Raw genomic sequence first — 6,834 nt, forward strand, 5'->3', positions numbered from 1 at the left:
TTCCAAATGACCTTACAAATGCATATCTTAAAGAAAATTCAACACAGGAGCTGGCAACTCACACCTGGAGTCCTAGCTCCTCTGGAGGCTGAGATCTGAGAGTTGTATTTCCAAGGCAACTGGGAAAAGAAAGTGTTTGAGACTCTTGTTTTCAATGAACCACCAAAAATTCAGAAGTGGTAGAGCAACAGCCTTGAGAGAAAAAGCCAAGAGAATAATAGTTTAAGAGCCGGGTGTGGTGGCTCATGCCTGTAATCCTAGCTACTCAAGAGGCTGAAATCTGAGGATCAAGGTTCAAAGCCAGCCCAGGCACAAAAGGACCTGAGACTCTTATCTCGGATTAACCTCTAGAAAATGGGAAGTGGGGCTTGGCTCAAGGGAAGAGATGTAGCCTTGAGCTGAAGAGCTCAGGGACAGCTTCCAGGCTAACTTCAAGCCCCATGACCACTGCCCCCCCCCCACACCCAAAGGTTATATGCAGAGGGATTGCAGTTTCATAAATCAGGTAAAGAATACATTTCTTTCTGGACAATGTCATCCCTCCCCCAACTCTTGCCCAGTTTTTCCCTCCCATCTCCCCCACAAATTGTACAGTACATTTTCAACATAGTCTCCAGTGAAAGTAATAGTATTTTCTTTCTTTGTTTATTTTTTTGCCATGCCTGAAACTTGAACTCAGGTCCTGGACACTGTCATTTGGCTTTCTCAAGGCTACCACCCTACCCTTGAGCCAAGCCCCACTTCCCGTTTTCTAGAGGTTAATTGGAAATAAGAGTCTCTAGTCCTTTTGTGCCTGAGCTGGTTTTGAACCTTGATCCTCATATTTCAGCCTCCTGAGTAGCTAGGATTACAGGCATGAGCTACCACGCCTAGCTTCTGATATTATTATTATAATTATTATTGTTATTGTTTTCCAGTCCTGGGCCTTGTACCCAGGGCCTGAGCACTGTCCTTGGGCTTTCTCAGGGCTAGAGCTCTACCCCTTGAGCCTCAGCACCACTTCCAGCTTTTTTTCCTGTGCATATGGTACCGAGGACTCGAACCTGGGTCTTCATGCATGCTAGGCAAGCACTCTACCACTAGGCCAAACTCCCAGCCCCTGATATTATTTTTTAAGGAGATTTTATTCACATTATCTTGAGGCCTTTGAGGCTGGAAGAATGAAGAAATACATTCTCAGGGACATCACAAAGCTCTGATTAGATCTAATCACCATCCTAAGAAATGTTTCAGACAAGCTGGGCACTGGTGGCTCACACCTGTAATCCCAACTATTTAGGAGGCAGAGATCTGAGGATTGTGGTTTGAAGCCAGCCAGGGCAGTAATGTCCAGGAGACTCTTATCTCCAATTAACCACCAAAAAACCGGAAGTGGAGTTGTGGCTTAATTGGTAGAAACTTCACCTTAAGCAAGAACGTTTAGGGACAGAGCCCAGGCCCAGAGTGCAAGCCTCAGGACAGGCTAAATACATAAATTTTTAAAAATGCCCCCAGCCAATGAGAAAAGAGGATAGAAGGGCAGTCCTCACTGCTGGGCAGGGGGCACACAAAAGAGATCTGTTCACCAGCCCCCAGGGCACCCCTCTGCCTTGTGGGCGCTCATGGTTGTCAAAACAGAGACAACATTCCTCAGCTCTCCAGGGACACAAAGGCTAATCTTGGCCCAGGAGCAAGGCACTTGGTAGTTTTATTGGTCTAGGCAAAGTCATAAATCCTCCTTTGGAATGCTGGCCTGTCCTCGACTTCTTTCCCTCCACCTCATCTCAGCTTAGGAGCGGGGACCAGCTGGGCAATTCAGCTCTTATTTTCAGCTGCTCTTATTTTCCTTCATTATTAGAAAGACTATTTGGTCATACTAATTCCAAATAGTATCTATATCTACAGATAGCAACTGAATGCAGACATTATATGTGTGTATATATATGCGCGCGCGATGTGTGTTTAGTGTTTTGAGTGGGATGGTGTTAGTGTTTTGTTAGCCATTTAATTTGGAAATGTAAGGTGTATAGTTTGATAACTAATTGCATAGATCTTATGAAACAATTAGTGTCACTGAAGACTACATGAGTTTCTTCTCAGCTATCCCAACTTTGCCTCTTGTATTTCTTTGTGGTTCACTCTCTATCTACATATCTCTAAAAAAATATAGTTCCAGTTAGTTTTGACCCACATTTGGATAGAATTCTCCAATTTTTCATTGTTGGTTGTCATCGTGGGGCCTGAACTCTGGCCCCCGTCCTGTCCCTGAGCTCTATAGTGCATGACTAGCCCTCTACCACTTGAACCACAGTGCCACTTCTGGTTTTCTGGTGGTTAATTGAAGATAAGTCTCACAAACTTTCATGCCCAGGCTGGCTCTGAACCATAATTCTCAGCTCTTGGCCTCATGAGTAGCTAGGATTACAGTGTTCACCTTAGAACTCTTTCTTTCTCATTTTCTTTCTTTCTTTCTTTCTTTCTTTCTTTCTTTCTTTCTTTCTTTCTTTCTTTCTTTCTTTTGCCTTCCTTTTTAATTTTTTTTTTGGTGGGTCATGGGGGCTTGAGCTTGGCCTGGGTGCCAGCTCTTCAGCTCAAGGCTCTCACCCTACCCTTGAGCCAAGCCCCATTTTATAGAGGTTAATCAGAGATAAGAGTCTCGGGTCCTTTTGTGCCTGGGCTGGCTTTGAACCTTGATCCTCAGATCTCAGCCTCCTGAGTAGCTAGGATTACAGGCATGAGCCACTGTGCCCTGCAACTCTCCTATTTCTGTATCTTTGCTTTCAGTATATTTGGCCCGGTTTTGTTTGAAAGATGGATTCATTCACATTTTTGAACACAGTTCACTCATTCTCACAGTAGTAGATGATTCCTCTGTGGGTGTATCTCACTTTCTGCCTTCCATTTATTGTGAAGGACATTTGTTTGTTTGTTTTCCAGTGCTGGACTTTTAGACAAAGTGTCATTCTGGTTTCATGTGCGTGTGCATGGACCTTTTTTTTTTTTTTCAGTTATGGAGGTTGAACTCAGGGCCTGGGCACTGTCCCTGAGCTTCTTTTGCTCAAGGCTAGTGCTCTACCTATGGAGCCTCAGCACTACTCGCCTTTTTTTTTTTTTGCCAGTCCTGGGTCTTGAACTCAGGGCCTGAGTACTAACCTTGGGATTTTTTCTCAAGGCGAGTACTCTGCCACTTGAGCCACAACCATTTCTGGATTTTTCTATGAGTGTGGTACTGAGGAATCGAACCGGGGCCTTCGTGCATGCTAGACAAATGCTCTACCACTAGGCCAAACTCCCAGCCCCAGCACTACTAGCTTTTACCATGTATGTGGTACTGAGTAATTGGACTTCATACATGCCAGGCAAATACAAGCACTCTACCACTAAGCCACAGTCTCAGCCCATGGACTTTTTACTCTACAAACTTTTCAGATCAGACATGCTCCATTGTGAGGCTTCTAAATGAGATACTGCTACTCAGGAGACTGAGATCTGAGGATCATATTTCATATTCATATTTCTTTTTTTTTGATGGTTGTGGGGCTTGAACTCTGGACACCGTCCCTGAACTCTTCAGCTCAAGGCTACTGCCCTACCCCTTGAACCACAGTGCCACTCCCAGTTTTCTGGTGGTTAAATTGGAGATAAGACTCTCATAAACTTTAGTGCTGGGGTTGGCTTTGAACCATGATCCTCAGATCTCAGCCTCCTGAGTAGCTAGGATTACAGGTAGGAGCCACTGTGTCCATCTGAGGATCATATTTATAAGCCAGTCTGGGAAAACATCCATGAGACTGCTACCTCCAATTAACCACCAAAAAGCCAGAACTGAAAATATGTCTCAAGTGATAGAGAATAAGCCTAAAGCAAAAATGCCTAGGGACAGTGCCCAAGCCCCAAGTTAAGCTTCAGGACTGGCATAAAAACAAACAAAAAAATATGAACATTCCAGGACCATGCCACCCAAAAGCCTGTGCAGCAGGATCAGGGCCTACACCCTTGCAGCAGGGAGGCAGCAGGGAGACAGCAGGCAGGGACTACGCCCCACAGGCCTGCAGGCCAGATGGGAGAAGCTGCCTTGCTTTTTATAGAGCCCTCTGAAAGGCTTACAGATTAATTGACTTTCTTGGAGTCAAATTTAGTTCCTACAGAACTACTCAATGTGAATGATTGTTAAGACCAATAATAAGGATGTTTATATCTTTGCTATTGTAATTCTGGATTATTTCATATGATATCTCTAGATGTTTTAGTCAGAAAAGAACACTAGTCTATATTAGATGCAAGGAGAAAAATCCAGTTTTTTCCAAGAGCAACACATACTTTTTTAAAAAAATCATATTTTGCTCATATTAAACATGTGGTTATTGCATTACTAAAAATATCAAAACAATTTATGACTTTTAGAAAAATCCACAAGGCTGGTCCTTATTAAAGAGAGAGAGAAAAAAACCTTAGGAGCAGTAGGGTAGGGGCTGATGGAAGGGGTTATTTTTCTTTGGATATTTTTAGTGTGTCTCATAAAAATCTCCTAAGTAGAAAAACAAAATTTTGTTTTTGAAACTTAAAATAGGATTTCTACCTTCATTTCAAAACTTGAAGACTTTTTTTAAAAAGCATTTCATAGCTTCTCTTTTCCTAGTAGAATCATTCAAATGGCATTACCAGACTATTACAAATGATTGATTTCAAAGAACTATTGAGTTAATACCACTTTTTGTTTTTCAATGTATTTGGTTTTTGCCAGGTGCTGTCATCCTAACTACTCAGATGACTGAGATCTGAGGACTGCAGTTCGAAGCCAGCCAGGCGAGAAAATCTGTGAGATTTATCTCTAACTAACCATCAAAAAGCTGGAAGTGAAGCTGTGGCTCAAGTGGTAGAGTATCAACTTTGAGCAAAAAAGCTTAGGGACAACAACTAGACCTTGAGTTCAAGCCTCAGTACCAGCACGCACACAAATACACACATATGTGCATGTGCACACACACACTTGCACACCCCACCCCCCCTGCTCCCACATACACACAGATATTTTTTTTTCCTGTATGATGCAATTAGTGTTTGAAAAATACATTTTCCAGGCTGGAATAAGGGTCCTTGGGGGGGTCTTATACCTCAAGCCATCATTTCCTGGGGGCAGTGGCTGTTCCCAAATCATCATAGGAAGGCTGAATACTTGATCCACAGATGCACAGCGCCATCTTCCTCCTCTCATTTAGACTGGAAAGCTGCTGGGCATCGGGCCCCAGAAACAGTACATTCCCACCTTTCAGTCCTCATCTGTGCCATCTGGAATGTATTTGTCCCTGCTTGTGACTCAGTGGCCCTTGATGTTGGGGACACAACCCTCACATGGGTCTGGCTGTTTGTCTGGTGGTGCCTCTAGTGGTGCCAGTAAACACTTCATCTCACCCCCGCCCATGATGCTCTGTCTTCACAAGGGGCCCAGAGCAGCCCTGCTCCGGGTTGTTGTCCCATCTTCCAGTCTCCATTGCACCCCATTGTTGACTTCCAGCCCCAGGCCTCATTCCCTGTCACCATCTTCTCACTGGTGAGTGCTGGACCCTTATGGACCACACAGGTCACCCAGAGCTCCAAGCTGGACTAATCCGTCATGCTCTTCTATTTGGGTTTCATCACTATATGATCAGTTACTATTTCTGCTCTGTGGACTTTATTTCCTAAATTTTACTCCAATTCACTTTTTTCCCCCCTATCTTACACCCAGGCTTATTTCAGAGTCTACTTTCTAATCTCTTCTTTATTTTTCCCCCTAGTACCAGGGTTTGAACTCAGGGCTTGCTTGCTCATAGTTGGTACTCTATTACTTGAGCCAAATAACCAGTCCTGGGTTTTATTTTGGAGATAGAGTCTTATGGGCTTTTCTGTCTTTTGAACCTTGATTTTGGGATCTCAACCTCCTAGGATTACAGTTGTGAGCCAATAGCACGTGTTTTCCCTTGATTGTGTAGTGTGTGTGTGTGTGTGTGTGTGTGTGTGTGTGTGTGTGTACATACTGGGACTTATTTGAACTCAGGCCTGGGCACCGTCCCTTACCTTAACCTTTTTCTCAAGGCTGGATCACTCATTTGCGCCACAGTTTCACTTCTGTCTTTTTGTTAGTTCATTGTAGATAAGAGTCCCACATACTTTCTTGCCTGTTCTTGAGCTTTCTCAAGGCTAGAGCTCTACCACATGAACCACAGCACCACTTTTGGCTTTTTCTATGTATGTGATACTGAGGAATCATGCATCTTCGTGCATGCTAGGCAAGCACTCTACCACTATGCCAAACTATTGGCTCCTAGCTTTTATATTCTTAAAGTGGCTGAATGGCTCTCAGTCTCATTGAGGAAGAGCCAGACTTCACATCTTGAATAAATTAGAAAATCCTTGGAGCAGACATCAAGTTTTCCTGTGTGGGTAGAGCAGGACTCTGTGATGCTGAGTTCATGAGACTGGAAACTGCCTGGCTGCCCCTCAGGCTCTGAGATGGACCCAGATACGGGACTCAACTGAGCCAAGACTCAGAAAAGACACCACTTGGTAGAACTGGCTGGTACACATTGTGTACATGCGGAGTTTTACACAAAGAAGTTAGATAATATTTCACAAAAACTCATGGTGGAATTTATTGTCCACTACAATGATCCTGCCAGTAAATTCCTCTGTGTTCCATTTCAGGAAATATTTAGCCTCTACAATTGAAGGCATCTGTTCTCTGTTGTTAAACATTTAAATATCTGGAACTTGGGGTTTCCTTTGACTTCAAGTGCCAGAAAACTTGGAACTAGATATATTAGTCAAGGATTGTAGTGTGCATGCTTAGCTCTGCTGAATGCAGAGTACTCTGTT

This window comes from Megascapheus bottae, chromosome 3, assembly GCF_031878675.1.
Source record: "Megascapheus bottae isolate mThoBot1 chromosome 3, mThoBot2.hap1, whole genome shotgun sequence".
Classification (NCBI taxonomy): Eukaryota; Metazoa; Chordata; class Mammalia; order Rodentia; family Geomyidae; genus Megascapheus; species Megascapheus bottae.